This window comes from Ailuropoda melanoleuca, chromosome 15, assembly GCF_002007445.2.
Source record: "Ailuropoda melanoleuca isolate Jingjing chromosome 15, ASM200744v2, whole genome shotgun sequence".
Taxonomy (NCBI): Eukaryota; Metazoa; Chordata; class Mammalia; order Carnivora; family Ursidae; genus Ailuropoda; species Ailuropoda melanoleuca.
In genome coordinates, this window is record NC_048232.1 from 5,483,072 (window position 1) to 5,506,637 (window position 23,566).

Here is a 23,566-nt window from a genome sequence, read left to right on the forward strand (position 1 = left end):
GGTACTAGCCGTGGGGTTTTCATACATGGCCTTTATCACGGTGAGGCGTATTCCCTCTAACCCTACTTTGTTGAGGGTGTTTTATCACAAATGGATGTTGTGCCTTGTCAGATGCTTTTTTCTGCATCTACTGAAAGGATCATATGGTCCTTATCCTTTCTTTTATTGATGTAATGTATCATAGTGATTGATTTGTGAATATCGAACCACCCTTGCAACTCAGGTATAAATCCTGCTTGATTGTGGTGAATGATTTTTTAAAATGTATTGTTGGATTTGGTTTGCTAATATTTTGTTGATTTGTGCATTTATGTTCATCAGAGATATTGGCCGTAGCTCTCTTTTTTGGTAGTATCTTTATCTGGTTTTGGTATCAGGGTAATGCTGGCCTCATAGAATAAATATGGAAGCTTTCTTTCCTCTTCTATTTTTTGGAATAGTTTGAGAAGCATAGGTATTAACTCTTCTTTAAATGTTTGGTAGAATTTGCCTGTGAAGCCATCTGGTCCTGTACCTTTGTTTGTTGGGAGTTGTTTGATTTCTGCTTCAATTTAATTACTAGTACCCAGTCTGCTGAAATTTTCTCTTTCTTCCTGATTCAGGTTTGGGAGGTTATATGTTTCCAGGAATTTATCTAGCATCGCTAATTATCAGGGAAATGCAAATCCAAACTATAATGAGGTATCACCTCACACCTGTTGGAATGGCCAGAATAAAAAACATAAGAAACAACATGTGTTGGTGAGGATGTGTAGAAAAAGGAACCCTCATGCACGGTTGGTGGGAATGCAAACTGGTGCAGCCACTCTGGAAAACAGTATGGAGGTTCCTCAAAAAATTAAAAAGAGAAATACCCTATGATCTAGTAATTCCACTACTGGGTATTTACCCAAAGAAAATGATAACACTAATTCAAAAAGATATATGCACCCCTGTGTTTATTGAAGCATTATTTACAATAGCCAGATTATGGAAGCAGCCCAAGTGTCCGTCAACTGATGAAGGGATAAAGAAGGTGTGGTATATATACAATGGAATGTTACTCAGCCATAAAAAAGAATGAAATCTTGCCATTTGCAACAACATGGATGGACCTAGAGATTATTATGCTAAGTGAAATAAGTTAGAGAACAAATACCATATAATTTCACTCACATGTGGAAATTAAGCAACAAAACAAATGAACAAAGAAAAAAAAGAGACAAACCAAGAAACAGATTCAACTACAGAGAACAAACTGACGGCTACCAGAGGGGCGGCGGGTGGGGATGGGGGAGATAGGCGAAAGGGATTAACAGTGCACTCGTGTCGAGCACTGAGGAGTGTGGAGTTGTTGGATCACCATATTGTACGCCTGCAGTGAATATAATGCTGTATGTTAATTACACTGGAGAAAAGGTGCACAATTTCATGCTTTTTGGTATATAACATTATTAATCTCTTAAAATCGTAAAATATAGATAACAGAAAATTTGCCATTTTAACCATTAAACAAACAAAAAAACAAACAAAGGCACGAGAGAAACAGAATGGATGAAAACAAGTGGCTGCTTTATGTGGGGAAAGGGAGTCTAGTTTGGGCAGTTCCACAGATGGGCAGAGTCATTCCCTGAGAGGAATACAGGAGGAAATGAAATTAGGAACATGTCGAGTAGAAGGATGGACAATCTCAGGTAGCAGTGACTTGTGTGTGATCGGATCTGGAGCTTAGAGCAAAGGTCCGAGCTGTAGGTCCTGTTGCTGGGGAATCATCAGACAATAGGTGAAAAGTGAATCTGAAAAGAATAATAATAAAAAAAAAAGAACAGGGGTATGAAGTCAAACTGAAGCTGGATCTCCCCGAGATTAAGTTAACCAGAGGCTAAAATCCCAGCTTGGCTCGCTTGCTGCTTTGTTCCTTTCGCCCATGAATTATTCTCATAAATAAAGTGAGGAATGATACATTGTTGCTTATAAATCTATTAAGCAATATTACGATGCAAAAAAACAAGTACTTAAACATTTAAACATAAAAATGGGACTGAATCGAGAATGGGGATTTGGGATTAAGTAAATGTGTGGTAGATTTAATTGACAGTATAAATATTATTAAGCACCTGTTACAACATGTGGCACACAGTAGATGCAAATTAAATGTTTGTGGGGGGTTTTATGTATGGACTTGTACGTTCAATTTCTTGAAGTCCATAACATGGAAGGTTTGGCATTTAATTTAATTTAATTTGCATTTTTGCAAACGCTACTCAAGTGCAGCCCCGGCTTCTGAGTACAACACCAGTAATCTCATGTAAACGAAAACATAAAAGCAGCATCAACATGGGATTGGTTTTATGTTGGAAGAAGACTGTTTTCCCCCGTGCGGATGACTACCTGAACTTTACTTCTCCACACTGGCCGGTTAGCATCATCCTTGGTGCCCTAAAGAAGCGAATCTTTCATCTGAAAGCATTTGTCTTCTTTGGAAAGCTGGTAGTGAAGATATCAAGGAACTGTCTCTTCTAAGCGGATCTAAGGGAGGCCGAGTTCACATCAAAGTCCACTGGAGAGACCTTCGGTAGGATGTTACACTTGCTTATCTTGGGATAAAAGACGCCTCAGGGCTTGATGTACCAAATAGATGAGGACATATTTCAGACTCCCCAGCATCCTGACAGAGGGAGGTGTATCTCAGGAACTTAAACAGACATTTAATTTGATGAGACTATTGCTAGTAGTCAACTTTAGTTTTTTTTTTTCTCTTAAAGGCATTTTTTTTCTATTAAAGGCAATTCTCAAACCATCTAGAATTAACTGCTTACTTAAAAGTAAGTCCTGCTCATTTAGGGAAATATTTACTGAGTGATTATTGGATGCCAGCTGAGCATACTAGGTGCTGGGGTAGGTAAATGCGTTCCCCTTCTAATATGAAACTTTTTGTTTTACCTTTTCCTATACGTAAGAGCCCAGGTAGTTTTTACTTTCCATTGAAATAAGCCTTCCTGTCTAATTGGGTGAATTTAAAACAAAGGAAAAACCTCACAAGCTCCTAATGAGTTTGTCTACTAAAAATATAGCAGATGGGTAGTAAGGAGGGCACGTATTGCATGGTGCACTGGGTGTTATACGCAAGTAATGAATCATGGAACTTTACATCAAAAACTAGAGATGTACTGTATGGTGACTAACATAATATTATAAAAAATTATTATAAATGTAGCAGATGTGGAAAGCCTCTACGGGTTTGTGGTAAGTTTTTGAAGCTATAAAATATCTGCTTGGATAAGTACTAGCCGAAAGAGATAGCTCAATGAATTCCCCATCAAGTATACTTGAGATAAACCTCAAAGAGAGTTTTAGCCATAGGCTTGCCTGGTTTCTTCTTGCATTCAGTCTGTTACAATATCACACATCATGTAGCTTCTGGAAAACCCCTCCGATGTCTTAGCATTACAAAAACAGCTTTGACCTTGAGTGTCCTTGGAAGAGTCTCAAGGATCTCCCCAGACCACACTTTGAGAACCACGGCCCTAGTCTAATCTCATTTTACATACAAGGAAGCTGGATCTCACTGAGATTAAGTTAACCGTAGGCTAAAATCCCAGAAGGGTTGTTTCAGCACTCTTGGCTTAGGTTCCCAATCTGAAACCTGGGAAGTATACCCTAATGACCTGTCCTGTTCACTGTCATTGCAAGGACTGTCCCAGTACAGCGCCAAAACTGTTTGGTCTTACATAAAACGGAAGAGGAAAATCAACAACCACAATAAATTCTGCAACTGGCACACGGTGTTAGCATCTGAACTAGGATCTCTATTGGAGCTGAAACACCACGGCAAGTTCTGTTGCATTCTACCCATGCAAGCTCGTGTGACCAGCTGCATAGCAAGCGTCAGAGAGAAGTGTGGGAAGCGGACTCACCACAAGGTCACCACTGATCACATTTTCTGAGTCTGAAATGCAGCTCCTGCCATAATGCCAGGAAATGTTTCACAAGCCCTGGCTGAAAGGGTGGTGGGAATATTAAGAGGTAGCAAATAAGCTAACAATCCTATGGGACTTTTTTACATGCAGTGGAGTTGTTCTGAAATGTAGATTCTTTTCATTCTCCAACTGGACCTTGTTTTGTCTTCTTTAAATAAATCAGGTTGCCTTCTCGTTCCCCTAGAGATGATGTCCTTTGTATCCTAGTGGATGGTCCACGTCTTCTTTCAATGGGTCAGAGCTTTGGTCCCTTAAGCATCGTGGTGCCCAGAGAGGCTGGTCCAGTGGAGGAGACTCTTCCCGCTTCCAGCTCTCATTTTTTCCAGGCTCTGCGTTCTGTGGTTCCGAAGTCACATCCACCTCTCCTTTCATTAATATCATGACATGACAGTAATTCTCTTTCTCAGCAAAATAGTTCACAACGGAGGCAAAGCGGATATCTTTCACATGAAGCCCCTTCTTCCCGGCTCCTCCTTTGAGCACTGAGCGCATTCTTCCCCGGGTACTGAACTCAAATGGCCCCCGGGAAGTTGGAACCTGCCAGCTCCATTTAACCCTTTATCTCTTCCCCAGGAGGATACCGCGAGGAGGCCTGCAGCTAGTCACCACTGCTCCTACCCCAATTCCAGGTGCCTCCCTAGTGGCTCCATGCAAATCGTCATAGTGGGGGGCTGGGGGCTGGGGGTAGGGGTCCTTAGCATAGTATTTTTGAGTTTCATCCACATGGTAGCATATATCATTCCTGTTTATTGCTGAATGGTATTCTGTTGCGTGGATAGACCACATTCGTATATCCGTTCATCAATTGGTGAGCATCTGGATTGTTTATGCTTTCAGGCTATGACGAGTAATGTTGCAGTGAAGCTTTGTGTATAAATCTTTGTGTGGACGTATGTTTTCATTGCTTTTGGGTAGGGACCTAGAGAGGAGCTACTAAATCCTCTGGGAACTATTTCTTTAACATTTAACTGCCAAACTGGTTTTCAAAATCATTGCGCCATCTTACACGCCTATCGGTAGTGTGTGGTTGGTTCTAATTTCTCCACGTCCTTGTCAACACTTGTGATTGGCCGTATTTTTAACTCCAGCCATCCCAGGGGGTGCGAAACCTCATTGTGGTTTTATTTGCATTCCCCTGATGATTGAGCATCTTTTCATGTGCTTGTAGGGTATTTGTATATCTTCTTCAGACAACTGTCCATTTACGTCCTTTGCCCATTTCTAAATTAGGTTGTCTTTTTCTTGTTAAATGGTAAGAATTATTTGTATACTCTGTAGGCTAGGCCCTTATTGGATATATGATTTTCAAGTATTTTTTTTCAAGTCTGTTAATTGTTTTTACAGTTTCTTGATGTTGCTTGAAGCATACACATTTTTATTTTATTTTATTTTAATTTTATTTTTAAAGATTTTTAGTTATTTATCTGACAGAGATAGAGACAGCCAGCGGGAGAGGGAACACAAGCAGGGGGAGTGGGAGAGGAAGAAGCAGGCTCATAGCAGAAGAGCCTGATGTGGGGCTCGATCCCATAACGCCGGGATCACGCCCTGAGCCGAAGGCAGACGCTTAACCGCTGTGCCACCCAGGCGCCCCCACATTTTTATTTTTGACAAAGTCCAATTTATCAATTTTTTCTCTTGTGTGTTTTTGTTGTCATGTCTAAGAAATTCTTGCCTAGCCCAAGGTCATGAAGATTTACTCCCCTATTTTTTTTTTCCTGAATTTCGTAAATTTGTTTTTTTTTTCTCCTACACTTAAAGTGTAGGATTTATTTTGGGTTAATTTTTGTATGGTATCCTCATCCCTTTGCATGTGGCTATCCTTTGCACGGGAATATGCTCCATCTCTCTCTGCAGGCTGACTTTCCCATGTAAAGATCCCTTTGTGCTCCCTGGCCAGCCTCGGGCCGGCAACAGTGCCTTTGGCAGTCAGCTTTACGTGGAGCCTGCACTTGCCCTTTCTTCCTTTTTTGGCCCCCAGCGTCTGGAGACAGGTTGAATAACCACCCTGGAGTTCCGCCAGAGTCACAAGATGAGGAAGGGCAAGAAGCACACCCAGGAGACGGGGAGCAGGGTGGCGGGGGGACACAGAGGAAGTTCAACATCATGTGGTTTCACTGGCTCGAGCAGGCATTAAGTGCCAGCATTCGTTCAAGCAATGGAGACTTCCTGAGAGCCTGTCCCTTCCCCTCCGAGTCATTTGTTTATTCCAATGTTGTGGGCTTGTCTAGCCATTGCCCCAAACTCACGAACGCAGAGTTCTCCAGACGGAGCCTTCATTCCTGCAGGGTAGGCAAGCAGTGCCAGGCGCCCAACATCCCGCGTGAGCTCAGCTGTAACCCAAATGATGTCATCTGTTGTGGCAAACGTCTCGCATTAGAAGGAGGATACTGAGTCGAGTTGAAGACAGGCTCACCAGATTTTGTGTGCTTCTCTCTGCCATGGACGGAGGAAATGAATTTGCATGCGGAGCCAGGTTTGGTGCAAGTCAGAGCTGAAATAAAAACAGTGTTGACGTCGAATGCAGGGCCTGGAGACAGATCACCTTAGTTGGGACAGGGGCTCGGGCACTCCAGCATCTCTGTTGGACATGGCGGGCAACCTCCACGACATTTCTGCACCCACATTTTCTCACTCCACATGCCAGTGTCTCTTGCTTTTATCTGTACGCTGTGACCTTTCTGTATGCTCTGCAGTTTATGCATCATGTTCATAGTTTGCTGTCTGACTTTCTCATCACCTCCCCTTAAACGACAGAAATCTTTGTTTTTGAGGTTGTTGTTTTTGACGTGTCCCAAGAATCAAGAAGACTTGAGACATGTCATAGTCAACAGATATTTGTCAAATATGGTTAATAATAGTACCAACCTCACTGTATTGTTATGGAGATTAAATGAGTGAGTACTAGAATATGTTTGGGGTAGTGCCTACGGCATGCTAAGTGCTCTGTACGTAGAGTGACCATGTGTCTTATGTCCTGGCTGGCCTGGGACAGTCCTGCTTTGACCCATTTCCTAGAGTACTTACTCATAGTGCTTCCTTTCAGTTAAAAAAAGAGAAAGGTTTATTTTAGATATTAAATGATATGGTTTTCCTACACGTAAGTGTTTTTATTCATTCATTTAAGAAACTTTAAAAAATTGCCTGCTGTTCACCAGGTGCTGCGTTAGATGCTAAGAGAAGGCCATAGCGCCTTCCCTTCCACAACCTATGTTTTGTGGACTCTCACTGGAGAACTTCCAGAACATGACTAAGTAGACAACTTCAGATCTTACACTCACGGTTAATAATAATCATTGGATTTACATCCATGTAGTTCTTTGCTGTTTTATGAGGAAGTTTTTCATTTATTCGTTTATCTAGCAACCCAACAGGATGGAAACGATTACCGCCGCTCTTTTAATGACAAAAAACGGGTTCAGAGAGGACCGATAACTTGGTGAAAGTTGCATAGCTAGAGAGTACGTGGCTCAAGGCTCTGGTTCCCACATGTTTTCCCGCTGAGTAAGAGCGCTGACCCGATGGCCCGATAGCCCGTTATGACTTGGACTCAATGATTCTCCGTTGCTCTACCATAAGCAGTGTTCTTTCTTATTCTTAGGAAAATGTGTCGATTACACTGATTAAATATAGATACACATTTTGAATTAAGGGCAAGGCAGAAGATTCTGATTCTTCTGATTTCTTATCTCGCCTGGTCAGTGCAGTATACATGTTCTCAGATCAAGTCTAGGCCGGTCCAGTTTCCTGGAGGCAACTGCGGCTTTTCTCACGTTCCTCTGCCTCCCCCTAGTGACTGCAGCCCAGAATTACTACCATCGGGTGTATATATGTATTTTACACATACACAAACACACAGTTTGCAGTAGGGATTTAGGGAGCTATTGCAAGGACACAGAAGCTACAAAAAAATCCCAGCCTTATTTACTCCTCCCATACCTCCCTTACACCTCATATGTGTGAAACACTGTAGTGAATACCAAGGACACAAAGATAAAAGCCTGACTCTGCGTTTCCCAACTTAGAATTCTCTGGCAAGCCCTTTTATACCTAAAGAAACAGAGGACTTAAAATTGCAGAGAAGAATAGAAGTAGATATTTCTGTCTCCAGTCTTTCTTATACCAAGTTAAGCATGGTGTGGCACTTGAGACATGCATTCAGAAACTAGGACCGCTTTTTAATTCAGCATCTGTATGCCGTATTCTGACCGCTTTTGTCCTTCATGCCTTCCCATTTTCCTCTCGCTGTTCTTCCATTCCGTCACCAATGCTTTTTTATTTGGTGTTTTATCTCCTCTGCCAATCAGTAGTCTAGGCGAGGAAGCCAGGGACAGCCTCGGCACCGCTCAGCCCTCCCTCATGCCTGCTCTCATGCCTAAAGAGATTGCTCACCTCCGTGCTAGAACATCTCGTTTCCAGCAACTTGTAGGCAGTAAACATTCAGAGGCAGGGTGGGGCAGGAACCAGGCTTCTCAATGACACTATAATCACAGGAACACAGGAATTTGCCACTAGCCACTTAGTCAAAACAAGGCAAGACCGCAGTCTAGTCTGGGCAGTCCCTTCTAGTTGGAAATCAGGCAAGGAGGGAAGGGTTCTAGCATGTTCTCTACACAGAAGGATCTGAAGGGAAGAAAAAATTCTTCCTCTGCCCTTCAAGGTCTTCTAGCTGGACAAAGAATAAAATTTACATGAGACGGATGAACAGGAGAAAAAAACCCCAAAGCTTTATTACATTCACACAAAGACCCAGTAATGAAACTGAGACCTAAAGAATGACCAAGGCATGTGGTTTTTATACTTTTTAGACAAAGAGACAAGAAATTGGTGAGGAATTGACAAGACAAAGAAAATGTAACATTGAGAGCTTCCCTTAGTGAGGAATTGTAAGCAGACTTTGGGCTGTGGTGGTAAATCAATACAAAGTAATAAGGTTTCTTCATTCAGCCTCTGGGCTCAAATATCCTATCTCTGGTGAGCGGGATGTCTCTTTTCACAGGGGAGATTTATTTCCTGCTTTCAGGGGGACAGAAGAGGGTCTGGTGTTGTTCTTGAACAAGCTGTCTCTTGGGTAACTTTTATTTAAAATAATCAATATACCGAAGTGGCACATTCCGTGGCGGCCTGCCCTTGGCCCCTGCAGGTTCAAGTGGCTCGATTGTCCCGTCAGTACCCAAGCAGTCTAGCTTAGCATGCAGATCCCCATCACTCCCATGCTGCCCAGTGTCTCTGGACCATGAATCCCTGGATCACTCCAGTGGGACCTTTGATAGCCACAGAAACTGTGCCTTGCACCGTGCTAGTAACTTAAGAGGACTTGGGGAAGGTATTACATGAGTGTTTCATCTAGAATTCCAGGCAGTTTTAACTATGTATCTCTTATCATTGTATCCAACCACAGTGTATTGTCTTCCGGTGTTTATGTTGCCGACTAGGATGGAAACAGCTGTAGGGCTTGAAATACGTGTATTTATTTTTGTGTCCCCAATGCCTGGGACGTGGTTGGTGCTCAGTAATTGCTTGTTTCAAGAATGAATGAGTGAATGAATGAATGAGTGAATGAATGAATGAGTAATGATTAGGTTCGGCGATACTTTGTTCTGGTTTTAAGACACACAAAGTATACTAAGTACACTTTCTCGGGCCACAGATAAGTGTGATGTGAAGGCTTTTGAGAAGGGTCTTGGTGATTTTATAATCTTCATGGTGAGAGATAAGACATAAACGTACATATGAAGATAAGACAGAAGATATCATGGTACAAAGGCAAACAAAACAAAACCAAACAGATAAAAAAGGCAAACTGTCTCATAAAAAGTATCTACTGATTCTGTAACTCAGAGACAGTTTCTAGCCATTATGGCCACAGTTCTAGCAGTAAGAATAAAAGACACAATTCAACACTTTCCTTCCCAAGGTTAGTTAAAGGCAAAATCATTAACATCATTAAACAGAGAGAGTGTGGTATTTTATGGAAACTGAGGCAGGTAATAGCCAGAGGACATACTCAAATCTCACACAAAGTTTAGATGAAAAATTCTCTTCAATGCCAGTCTCTTTGACAGTGGTTTCTGTTTTCCGTATTAACCAGATTTGCTTGTTCTTGGCAGTAGTTTTCCTTCTTGCAAATCTGTGCATTAGGCAACTCTAAGTTGGCCTTCACTCACCTGCGCCATGAGCTGTTCTCCTTGTTTGTGCCCCTCCCCACCACCCCAGGGCTTTGCCGGCCTTATTTCTGGCACGTCTTCAAAGTACATACTGATAATAACTTAAGTGTTAATTTCCCTGTGCAATTGACATTTTAATCCGGGAACTCCCACACCCTGAAAATCTTTCTGATTTCGGATGTTAATTAAACCTACTATAGTGATATATATATCACACACACATTATACCATAATACATACATATATCAAATCACTATGATGGACACCTTAAAACTAATATGGTGTTATATCTCAATTATATCTTTTTTTCCTTTTCAAATTTTTATGTAAATTCTAGTTAATATACATGCAATATTGATTTCAGGAGTAGAATTCAGTGATTCATCACCTACATACAACACCCAGCGCTCATCCCAACAGGTGCCCTCCTTAATGCCCATCCCCCCCACCTCCCTCCATCAACCCTTAGTTTGTCCTCTATTTTTTTTAAAAGATTTTATTTATTTATTTGAGATAGAGCAAGAGAGAGCACAAGCAGAGCAGAGGGGCAGAGGAGAGGGAGAAGCAGGCTCCCCGCTGAGCAGGGAGCCTGAATGGGGGCTTGATTCCAGGACCCCGAGATCATGACCTGAGCCAAAGGCAGGTGCTTAACTGACTGAGCCACCCAGGAGCCCCAGTTTGTTTTCTATCTTTAAGAGTCTCTTTTGGTTTGTTTCCCTCTCTCTTTTTTCATTTTCTTTTTTTTCTCTCCTCCCGTGTGTTTATGTGTCCTATTTTTTAAATTCCACATACGAGCGAAATCATATGGTATTTGTCTTTCTCTGACTTATTTTGCTTAGTATAATACACTCGAGCCCTGTCTACGTTATTGCAAATGGCAGGGTTTCATTCTTTTCTTTTTGATGGCTGAGTAATATTTCAGTGTGTGTGTGTGTGTGTGTGTGTGTGTGTGTGTACACACGCATATATATATGTATACCACATTTTCTTTATCCATTCGTCAGTTGATGAACATTTGGGCTCTTTCCATAGTTTGGCTATTGTTGATAATGCTGCTATAAACACCAGTGTGCATGTACCCCTTCAAATGTGTATTTTTGTATCCTTTGGGTAGATACCTAGTAACACAGTTCCTGCGTCATAGGGTAGCTCTATTTGTAACTTTTTGAAGAACCTCCCTACTGTCTTCCAGAGCGGCTGCCCCAGTTTGCATTCCCACCAACAGTGCAGGAGGGTTCCCCTTTCTCCACATCCTTGTCAAGACCTGATGTTTCTTGTGTTGTTGATTTTTGCCATTCTGACAGGTGTGAGGTGATGTCTCATTGTGGTTTTGATTTGCATCTCCCTGATGATGAGCGATGTTGGCATCTTTTCATGTGTCTCTTGGCCATCTGGATGTCTTCTTTGGAAGACTTCTTTGGATATCTGCCCATTTGTTAACTGGATTATTTGCTTTTTGGGTGTTGAGTTTGATAAGTTCTTGATAGATTTTGGATACTAACCCTTTATAAGATATGTCATTTACAAGTATCTTCTCCCATTCCATAGGCTGCCTTTTAGTTTTGTCAACTGTTTCCTTGCTGTGCAAAAGCTTTTTACCATGATGAAGTCCCAATCATTCATTTTTGCTTTTGTTTCCTTTTCCTTTGGCAACGTGTTCAGTGAGAAGTTGCTGAGGCCGAGGTCAGAGAGGTTGCTGCCTATGTTCTCTTCTAGCATTTTGATGGTTTCCTGTCTCACATTTAGATCTTTCATCCATTTTGAATTTATTTTTGCATATGGTATAAGAAAGTGGTCCAGTTTCATTCTTCTCCATGTAGCTGTTCGGTTTTCCCAACACCCTTTGTTGAAGACACCGTCTTTTTCCCATTGCATATTCTTTCCTGCTTTGTCAAAGATTAATTGATTGTGTGGTTGTGGGTCCTTTTCTGGGTTTTCTATTCTATTCCGTTGATCTGTGTTTCTGTTTTTGTGCCAGTACCATACTGTCTTGATGACTACAGCTTTGTAATATAGCTTGAAGTCCAGAATCATGATGCCTCCGCTTTGGTTTTCCCTTGCAATATTACTTTGGCTATCCTGGGTTGTTTGTGGTTCCATACAAATTTTAGGGTTGTTTGTTCTAGTTCTGTGAAAAATGCTGTTGGTATTTTGATAGGGATTGCATTAAATGTATAGCTTGCTTTGGGTGGTATGGACATTTTAATAATGTTTGTTCTTCCAGTCCATGAGCATGTAATGTTTTCTCCATTTCTTTTTGTCCTCGATTGTATCTTAATTTAAAAAAGAATAAGATTTTTAATAGTAAAATGTTAAGCTGGGTGGGTGGGAAGACAGACGTTTTGGAAGAGTGAACTTGTCTGGTGTCTTCCAAACTACTCCCGGGAAGTGATTCAGTTCTTTGTTCTGTTCTTTCCAGAAAGACATTCACGTGATTTTGGTGGCTAACTGCTACTGGAGGCACCAGGCTTTGAATGGAGGATGTGAGAGTCCTGGCTGCTTTATGCTACCGTCCGTGTTGCCTGTTGTGCCCATGGGAACAGTGATAGTTCCAAAACCTAAGGCATCTGTTGCCAGTGAGACCCTCTGGTTGGAATGATGATTCCAGCTTGGCAGTATTTCAAGTCAGGCATGTTGACTACCTAGAACTTGCATACTCAGAGGGTCCCATCTCTGAGGACAGTTTGGCCATTTGTTTTGGGCCTTTGTAGCAACCAACACTTTTCATATTTTATCAAAGTGGCAAAAAAGCATAATAATAACTATGTCCTTGAAATTGAGATTGGTTTGTAAAAGAGCGAAGTCTAAAGCATGGTGTGTATTTAAAATATACCACATTTTAGAAAATCCTTGGTTTATATTACAAACAGGGTACCTTAGGGCATACCTTATAAAATATCATCCTTTAGATTATTTTTTCAAAGATTTTATTTATTTATTTATTTGACAGAGAGAGACAGTGAGAGAGGGAACACAAGCAAGGGGAGTGGGAGAGGGAGAAGCAGGCTTCCCCCCGCCCCCCGAGCAGGGAGCCCGACGCAGGGCTCGATCCCAGGACTCTGGGATCGTGACCTGAGCTGAAGGCAGACGCTTAATGGCTGAGCCACCCAGGCACCCCATCCTTTAGATTATTTTAAAACTCAGAACTGTGTTCTAGACTGGTCTCTGCCACCCATGAACAAGGTCACTTTTTTGGGGGCATCTCCGAAAGGGTTAGTTTGACAGTGAGACCCTATGTTCTTTTGCTCTCTAACCTGTGGTTCCAGAAATTGGCTGTAAAATAATGTTAATTTAAGTTGTCCTCCAGCAGCTAAAATTATAATTGCAGATTATACCAGTACAGAATTCCTGATTGGAGTGAGAAACTTATCTTCTATAATATCACAGAGATTACCGTTTTAAATCAAATAATGCAGGTACCACAATTCGCATGCAAGCCGTCAGTTGGTGGTGGGAGTTATTTCCACGTACAGCTTGTCCTCACAGTACTCTGGAGGAACTTTGACATAAATGTAAAAAGAAACCCTGACAGCTGTGCATTGTGATTTTATGTGTTACAACAGCAAACAATTAGAAACTGCCCAAATGTCTGTCAGTGGAATAGTAGCATGTTTGCCCAATGAATACTATACAAGAGTAAAAATTATCTAGAATGACATATATCAGTGTAGAATGGAATTGTGAGATTTCCACATAAATGCCCCTTTAATGCAAATTACTCCCCCAGATAGTTCTACCCATCTACTCCTTCTAGCAGTATATGATGTTTCCCACTTCCTCATATATTCACCAACACTTACAGTTGTCTGATTTATATCTTTTTGCCAGTCTGATAGAAAATTCTTTTTTATGACTAGCAAGGGTTAGGCATGTTTTCATATTTTTATTTGCCATTTGATTTTCCTCTCTGTGACTAGCCTGTTTCAATCTTTGTTCCATTTTTCTATCGATTTGAGTCTTTTTCTTATTTATTTGTAAGAGCTCTTTACATATAGATGAGAACTTTTCAGTCAGTGCACGCTTTTTTCCAGTGTGTGACTGTTTTTTCACTTTCAGAATGATGCTTTTCTGTTATACAAATGTTTTATGTTTTAAGGAAGTCAGATCTAAAACTTTTTTCTTTGCAGTTTATTTTGTGCGTGTGTTGTGTTTATGCAGTCCGTTGCCACTGTTAAGTCTTACAAGTACTCCACTATATGGTCTTTTGAAAGTCAAATTTTTTTTCATCCAAGTCTTTAATTCTATATTTGATTTTGTGTATGGTGTGAGGTAGGGAACTAATTACAATTTTATATAACCAATGGTCCTGTCACCATTTATTGAACAAATTTTTACCCTCCTAAGGCAGTGGGCCACAGGATCAAATTGCCTGGGTCCAAACTCCAGCTTCACTTTGAATTAGGGCTATGATCTTGAAAATGCTACTCAATTTCTAAGGGTTTCAATTTCTCCATCTATAAAATGAGAATAATAATCATAATAATTATAGGACTGTTGGGGACATTAAATGAGTTAAATCTAAAACACTTAATGCCTGGCACAAAGTAGGAGGGCACTTGTGATGAGCACTGGGTGTTGTAAGTGATGAATCACTGACTTCTACTCCTGATACCAATATTACACTATCTGTTAACCGGAATTTAAATAAAAATTAGAAAAAAACAAAAAAGACTCAATACATGTTAGCTATTATTTTTATTGCAAATTTCTTATGCTGTCCCTGTCCTATATCAACTTTTCACTTGTGTCTGTGTCTAGATCTGGATTCTCTATTCTGTTTCTATTTGTCTGGTTTTCTGTCTTTGCCCCAGTGCCACATGATATAAATTATTATAGCTGCATAATGAGTACCTTATCTAATAGGGCACGTCTCACCACCATATGCTTCTTCAAAATTATCTTGGCTGCTTTTTGTCCTTTACTTTTTCCATATAGACTTTAAGATCAATAATTCTAGCTCCTAGGTGGCTCAGTTGGTTAAGAGTCTGCCTTTGGCCCTGATCATGATCCCAGGGTCCTGGGATGAAGCCCCATGTCTTGCTCCCTGCTCAGCAGGGAGTCTGTTTCTCCCTCTCCCTCTGCCCCCCACTGATGCTTGCTCTCTCTCTCTCTCTCTCAAATAAATAAATAAATAAAATCTTTAAAAAAAAAGATCAATAATTCTAGTTCCTCAAGCAAAAATTTCTCCCTGCCCTTCCCCAACACGCACATATCAATTCTGCTGGGAGTTTGAATGAAATATGCATTTAATCCACTGATTGATTTGTGGAGATTTGCCATCTTTTTGATACTGATTTTTTCCCCTATACACAAACAGGAAGGTTTAATACAAAAAAGTCATTAATTAGTAAAAGAATGTTACGAAAGGGTAAAACTGGGCTCGCAGCGCTTACATAGCCATACGAGGTGCAGGAGGCAGCTACTACCTGACAGCAGGAGGGCGTGCAGGTGAGGAAGGAGCCGAGAACTTGGAAGGCACGTCCGATGCTGAGTGCGAGAGCTGGTGGCAGAGGGCCTGGTTGCCCCAGGTGCACATGCTGGCTGCTGGTGGAGACGCTCGTAGAGGCTATGGGCCAGATCTCGTCTTTGGAGCGTGGCCTACTGCTTGACAGAGATATCTGCGGCCGTGGTGACATGTTGGTGGTGATCCAAAGGAATATGCTCGCTAAGGTGCTGGAGAAACTCCCTGGAGGTGAGCCCAGCAGCTCACCCAGGTGCTCCCATAAGCTAGTCAATAGGAAGACAATTTCCTCTCGCAACCTTTCTACTTCTTCCTCTCTTCCCAGCCCCCGAGTTGCTGCTCAGAGGGGACCACTGAAACTCTGTGACACTTTTAACCAGTATGTTTCATGATTTAATAATAGCTAGTTATATAATTGACATGTAAAACTCTGATGCAATTGAACAGTGGAATGGACAAGACACCGGAATAATTGTTTGATGAGATGAGTAATAAAGCTGAAATGAACTAATACATGTTGAACCTGTAAAGGATGTTGTAACTTTTTTTTTTATTACTATCGAAGTATGGGTGACCTGCAATATTATATTAGTTTCAGGTGTACAATACAGTGGATTCAACAATTCCATACATTACTCAGGGTTTACCCCATAAGTGTAGTTACCATCTGTCACCATGTTATTACAATATTATTGACTATATTCCTCTGCTGTATTTTCATCTCTGTGTCTGATTTACTGGAATTTGTACCTATTAATCCCCTTTATCTATTTCACCCATACCCCCACGTACCTCCCTTTGGGCAATCACCAGATTGTTTTCTGTGTTTATGAGTCTGTTTCTGTTCTTTTATCAGTTCATTTTTGGTTTTCGTTTTTATTTGATTCCACATGTAAGTGAAGTCATATGGTATCTGTCTGTCTTTGTCTGACTTATTTCGTTTAGTGTAATACTCTTTAGATCCATGCATGTTGTTGCAAATGACAAGGTTTCATTATTTTTTTATGGCTGAGTAATATTCTATTATGTATATACATATATGCCTCACATCTTCTGTATGTATTTATCTGTTGGTGGACACTTAGGTTGCTTCTGTATCTTGGTTATTGTAAATAATACTACAAGAAACATAGGAGTGCATGTATCTTTTTGAATTAGTGTTTTTATTTTCTTTGGGTAAATACTCAAAGTAGTGGAATTACTGAATCAGGTGGTACTTCTAATTTTTTGAGGAACCTCCATACTGTTTCCCATAGTGGCTCTACCAATTTACATTCTCACCAATAATGCACAAGGGTTCCCCTTTCTCCACATCCTTGCCAGCACTTGTTGTTTATTGCCTTTTTGATTTTAGCTATTCTGACAGGTGTAAGGTGATATCTCATGTGGTTTTGATTTGCATTTCCCTGATAATCAGTGACGTTGAGCATCTTTTCATGAGTCTGTTGGTCTTCTGTATGTCTTCTTTGGAAAAATGTCTATTCAGGTTCACTGCTCACTTTTTAAAAAAGACACATTTATTCAGCATCATGATCAGACTATTACATTTAGCAATCAACAGCATGGATCCAAAAAAACCCAAAAAACAAAAAACCTACATTAAAACCCTTTGTTGGAATGCTTTACACTTTCCACAGAACAGAAACTGAAATAACGTGTTATACAGTTAGTCACAAATACAGTCCTTGAGTTTTTTTGCCCATACCTGTGAGTATTGTCTAAAACATGTCTTCTTTGTATCAGCCCAGCCCTGCCACCATGTTCTTGGCCGAATTCACAAATCTGGTGTAACCTGTAGCTTCCCTGTCACTTCTTTGGCTCTCTTCTGCTAAGCTTTGTTTCCTGGCAGTAATGAAAACCCACTGCCACTTCCATAGCCTCAGCCACTGCTGGAACCGCCATAGCCACCTTGGTCTTGTGGTTTGGCAAAGTATTGGCCTCCACCCTCTCAGGGGCGAGAGCTTCTGCCTCCAAAATTCCCTCCTTTCATGGGTCCAAAATTTGAAGATTGATTGTTGTAATTGCCAAAATCATTGTAGCTTCCGCCACCTCCAGGGTTGCTTTCATCATTACCAAATCTGTTAAAGCCATCCCCACGGCCGCCATATCCACCACCCCCTCAACCGCCACCATAGCCGCCCTCCATGACCAAAGTTGTCATTCCCACCAAAACCACCTCCATGACCACCACCAAAGTTTCCAGAAGCACTTCGACCTCTTTGGCTGGGTGACGCCCTAGCCATCTCTTGCTTAGATAGAGCTTTCCTTACTTCACAGGTGTGACCATTCACCGCACGGGAATTTTGAATGACGATCTCGTCTACAAAGTCATCGTCATTAAATGTTACAAAGCAAAGCCTCCTTGCCACGGCCTTGGTCAGCCGCGATCTCAACCACTTCAATGTTCCCACACTGTTCAAATAATCTCTTAGACGATGTTCTTCAGAGTCTTCATTAATGCCACTGACAGAAATCTTTTTCACAGTTAAGTGGGCACCAGGTCTTTCAGAATGTTCTCTTGAGACATCCCTCTTTGGTTCCATGACTCTTCCATCCACGTTCTGTGGCCTTGCATTCATGGCTGCATCCATCTCCTCCACAGTGGCATATGTGACAAACCCAGAGCCTCTGGAGCGCTTGGTGTTTGGCTCTCTCATTACCACACAGTCCATAAGTAAGCGTTCCCCACTGCTCAAAATGGCTCCTCACACTCTCATCGGTTGTTTCAAAGCTCAGATCTTGGATGAAGAGCTTCCACAGCTGTTCAGGCTCTTTGCGAGATTCTGACTTAGACATGATGGTGGTGGGAGGGGAGACTTTAACGATGCTTACTTGGCAACGTCCATGGGCAGAGAAGCTCCCCTGCTCATTTTTTTTTTTTTAAATCCCCTGCTCATTTTTAATTGGATTTTTGTTTCATTTTGGTTTTTTTGGTGTTGAGCTATTTAAGTTCTTTATGTATTTTGGATATTAACCTCTTATCATATATCTTCTTCCAGTCAGGAAATGGCCTTTTTGTTTTGATGGTTTCCTTTGCTGTGCAAAAACTTTTCATTTTGGTGTAAAACAAATAGTTGGCTTTTGCTTTTGTTTCCCTTGCCTGAGGAGAAATAGACAGAAATGTGTTGCTAAGACCACATCCAAGAGATTACTGCCTTTGTTTTCTGTTAGGAGTGTTATTGTTTCAGGTTTCATATTTCAGGTCTTTAATCCATTTTGAGTTTATTTATGTGTATGGTGTAAGAAAGTGGTCCAGTTTCATTCTTCTGCTTGTAGCTGTCCAGCTTTCCCAGCACCATTTATTAAAAAGAATGTCTTTTCCCCCATTGTATATTGTAATTTCCTTTGTTGTAAGTTAATTGACAATATAGGTGTGGGTTTTTTCTGGGCTCTCTATCCTGCTCCATTGATCTAAGTGTTTGTGTCAGTATCATACTGTTCTGATTTCTATAGCTTCGTAGTATATCTTGAAATCTAGGATTGTGATACATCCAACTTTGTTCTTTCTCAGGATTGCTTTAATTATTTGAGGCCTTTTGTGGTTCCATATGAATTTTAGAAAGATTTGTTCTTGTTCTGTGAAAGATGCTATTGGTGTTTTGATAAGGATTGCATTGAATCTATAGATTGTTTTGGGTAGTATGGACATGTTAATGATATTAATTCTTGCAATCAATGAGCATAGTATATCTTTCCATTTGTTTGTGTCATCTTCAGTTTCTTTTATGAATGTCTTGTAGTTTTTAGAGTATGGGTCTTTCATCAACTTGGTTAAATTTATTCCTAGGTATTTTATTCTTTTTGGTACAATTGTAAATAGGGTTGCTTTCTTAGTTTCTTTTTCTGCTTGTTCATTATTAGCGTGTAGAAATGGAACAGATTTCTGTATATTAATTTTGTTTCCTGCATTGTCACTGAATTCATTTGTCAGTTCCAATTGTTTTTTGGTAGAATCTTTAGGGATTTCTGTATATAGTTATTATGTCATCTGCAAATAGCGACAGTTTTACTTCTTCTAGCAGATGTTTTTTATATATTTCCTTGACTGAGTGCTGCATCTAGGACTTACAGTTCTAAATTGAATAAAAGTAGTGAGAGTGGTCATCCTTGTTTTGTTTCTGATCTTAGAGGAAAAGCTCTCAGTTTTTCACCATTGAGTATGATGTTACCTGTGGGTTTATCATATATGGTCTTTATTATGTTGAGGTGTAAACCCACTTTGTTGAGTTTTTATCATGAGCAAATATTGTATTTTGCCAAATGCTTTTTCTGTGTCTAATGGATGATCACATGGTTTTATCCTTCCTTTGTTAATGTGATGTGTTACAATGATTTGTGAATATTGAACCACCCTTGTATTCCTGAGATAAATCCCACTTGATTGTGGTGAATGATGCTTTTAATGTATTGTTGAATTTGGTTTGGTAATATTTTCTTGAGGATTTTTAAGTCAGTGTTCATCAAGCATATTCGCCTATAGCTTTCTTTCTGTGGTGTGTGTGTTGTTTTTTTTTTGTTTGTTTGTTTTTGTTTTGTTTTTTTGGTATCAGGGTAATGTTGGCCTCATAAAATGAATTTGGAGGTTTTCCTTTCTCTTCTTTTTTTTTTTTTTTAGATTATTTATTTATTTATTTATTTATTTATTTTGACAGAGATAGAGACAGCCAGCGAGAGAGGGAACACAAGCAGGGGGAGTGGGAGAGGAAGAAGCAGGCTCCTAGAGGAGGAGCCTGATGTGGGGCTCAATCCCATAACGCCAGAATCACGCCCTGAGCCGAAGGCAGACGCTTAACTGCTGTGCCACCCAGGTGCCCCCTCATTTATTTTTGATGTTATTTATTTGAGTCTTCTCTCTCTTTTCTTGATGAGCCTGGTTAAAGATTTCTCAATTTTGCTTATTTTTTTTAAAGAACTATCTCTTGGTTTTATTAATCTTTCCTATTGTTTCTTTAGTTTCTATTTAATTTATTTCCTCTCTCATCTGTATTATTTCCTTTCTTGTACTAAATTTGGCCTTTTTTGGTTCTTTTTTTCCTAGTTTCTTGAAGTGTAAGGTTAGAATGTTTATTGAAATTTCTCTTGTGTATTGAGGTAGGCCTGTACTGCTGTACACTTCCCTTTTAGAACCAGTTTTGCTGTATCCCAAAGATGTTGGACCTCTGTGATTTTACTTTTTTAAATTTGCTCTTTGATTTCTTCACTGACCCATCGGCTGTTTAGTAGCATGCTGTTTAGCCTCTATGTGTTTGTGTTTCTTACAGCATTTTTCTTTTAATTGATTTTTAGTTTCATGCCATTGTGGTAAAAAAAGATACTTGATATGATTTCAGTCTTTTAAAATTTATCAAGATTTGTTTTGTGGTCTATCATGTGATCTGTCCTGGAAAATGTTCCAGATGCACTTGAAAAGAATGTGTATTCTGCTATTTTTGGATGGAATGTTCTGTATATATCTGTTAAGCCCATCTGGTCTAATGTGATCTTCAAAGCCATCGTCTCCTTGTTGATTTCCTGTCTGGATGGTTATCCTCATTGATGCAATTGGGGTATTAAAGTTCTCTACTATTATTGTTAATATTACTGTCAATTTTCCCCTTTATTTCTGTTAACATTTGCTTTATGTATTTAGTAGATGCATAGTTATTTATAATTGCTATATCCTCTTGTTGGATTAATCCCTTTAATCATTATGTAATATCCTTCTTTGTCTCTTGCTACAGTCTTTGTTTTAAAGTCCATTCTGTCTGATATAAATATAGCCACCCCTACTTTTTTTACTTCCATTTGCATGGAATATCTTTTTTCCATTTCATCACTTTGAGTCTTTGTCTTTTTTTTTTTTTAAAGATTTTATTTATTTATTTGATAGAGCAAGAGAGCGCGGGGGGCGGGGGAGGCAGAAGCAGACTCCCCACTGAGCAAGGAGGCCGATGCAGGGCTTGATTCTGGGACTCCAGGATCATGACCTGAGCTGAAGGCAGACACTTAACCGACAGAGCCACCCAGGCGCCCCAAGTCAGTATTTGTCTTTAGGTGTGAAGTGAGTCTATTGTAGGTGGCATAGAGATGAATCTTGGTTTTTAATCTATTCAGTTACTCTATGTCCTTTGATTGGAGCATTTAGTCCATTAACATTTAAAGTAATTATTGATAGGTATGTACTTATTGCCTTTTTGTTAATTATTTTCTGGTTGTTTTGGCAGATCTCTGTTCCTTTCTTCTTCTTTTGCTTTCTTCCCTTATGGTTTAATGGCTTTCTTTAGTGTGATGTTTGGATTACTTTCTCTTTATTTTACGTGTATCTATTATAGGCTTTAGACTTGTGGTTACTATTGTTTTTATATATAACATTTTTTGTGTATGACAGTCTATGTTAAATTGATGGTCACTTAAGTTTAAATACATTCTAAAAGAACTACGTTTTTACTCCTCTCTCCATGTTTTATGTATATGATGTCATAGTTTATATTTTAAAATTTTGTTTATCCCTTGACTAATTTTTGTAGATATAATTCATTGTACTTCTTTTGTATTTTTAATTTTTCATACTGGCTTTATAAGTGATTAATCTACTTATGTGTGTTTGCTTTTACCTGTGGATTTTTTTCCCTTCCGTAATTTTCTTATTTCTAGCTATGACCTTTTCTTTTCCACTTAGGTCCTTTAGTAGTAATGATGAGCTCCTTTAACTTTTGCTTGTCTGAGAAACTCTTTATCTCCCCTTCAATTCTGAATGTCTGACTTGTCAGATACAATATTCTTCGTTTTAGGTTTCTTCCCTTCTGCACTTTGAATGTATCATGCCTCTCCCTTAGGCCTGCAGAATTTCTGCTGAAAAATCAGCTGATAGCTTTATGGGGTTTCCCTCGTATGAAACTGTTTTCTTTTCTTCTACTGCTTTGAAGATTCTCTCCTTATCATTCCTTTTTGCCATTTTCATTATAATGTGTCCTGGTGTGGACTTCCTTGGGTTCATCTTTTTTGGGACTCTATGTGTTCCCTGGACTAGATATCCATTTCCTTTCCCATTTTAGGGACGTTTTCAGGTATTATTTTTTCCAAATAAATTTTTTGCCCCCCTTCTTTATTTTCTCCTCTGGGTCCCCTGAAATGTAAATGCTTGATGACATTGCAGAGATTCCTTAATCTGTCCTCATTTGCTATGATTTTTTTCCTTTTCACTGCTCAGTTTGATTCCATTTGCTTCCCTGCCTTCCAGATCACGTAGCCTTTCTTCTGCATCCTCTGATCTGCTGTCGGTTCCCTCTATGGTATTTTTTATTTCTGTCATTGTATTCTTCAGTTTTCTTTTTATATTTGCTATGTCTTTGTTGAAAGTCTGAGTTCATCCACTCTTTTCTCAAGTCCAGTATCTTTATACCATTACTTTGAACTCTTTATCAGGCATATTGTTTATGTCTGTTTTATTTAGCTCTTTTTTCTGTGATTGTCTCTTATTCTCTCATTTGGGTCATGCTCTGTCTCCTCATTTTGTCTGATTCTGTGTTTGTTTCTCCCCCCCCCCCAGGGTTTTTTTTTAATTAATTAATTATTTTTTTTTATGTAAAGTTCAATGATTCACTAGTTGCGTATAACACCCGGTGCACCATGCAATACATGCCCTCCTTACTACCCATCACCAGCCTATCCCATTCCCCCACCCCCTCCCCTCTGAAGTCCTCAGTTTGTTTCTCAGAGCCCATAGTCTCTCATGCTTCATTCCCCCTTCTGATTACCTCCCCTTTCTTTATCCCTTTCTTCTCCTACCGATCTTCCTAGTTCTTATGTTCCATAGATGAGAGAAACCATATGGTAATTGTCTTTCTCTGCTTTACTTATTTCACTTAGCATTATCTCCTCCAGTGCCGTCCATGTTGCAGAAAATGTTGAGAAATCATTCTTTTGATAGCTGAGTAATATTCCATTGTCTGTATGGACCACAGCTTCTTAATCCAGTCATCTGTTGAAGGGCATCTTGG

General features: G+C 39.9%; 2 pseudogenes; both read right to left on the minus strand.

Moving 5' to 3' along the window:
• Nucleotides 1–4,086: 4,086 nt before the first annotated feature.
• LOC100464495 lies at nucleotides 4,087–4,760 on the minus strand (annotated as a pseudogene).
• A 12,655-nt stretch (nucleotides 4,761–17,415) lies between these two features.
• On the minus strand, nucleotides 17,416–18,383 carry LOC109489800 (annotated as a pseudogene).
• Nucleotides 18,384–23,566: the final 5,183 nt, after the last annotated feature.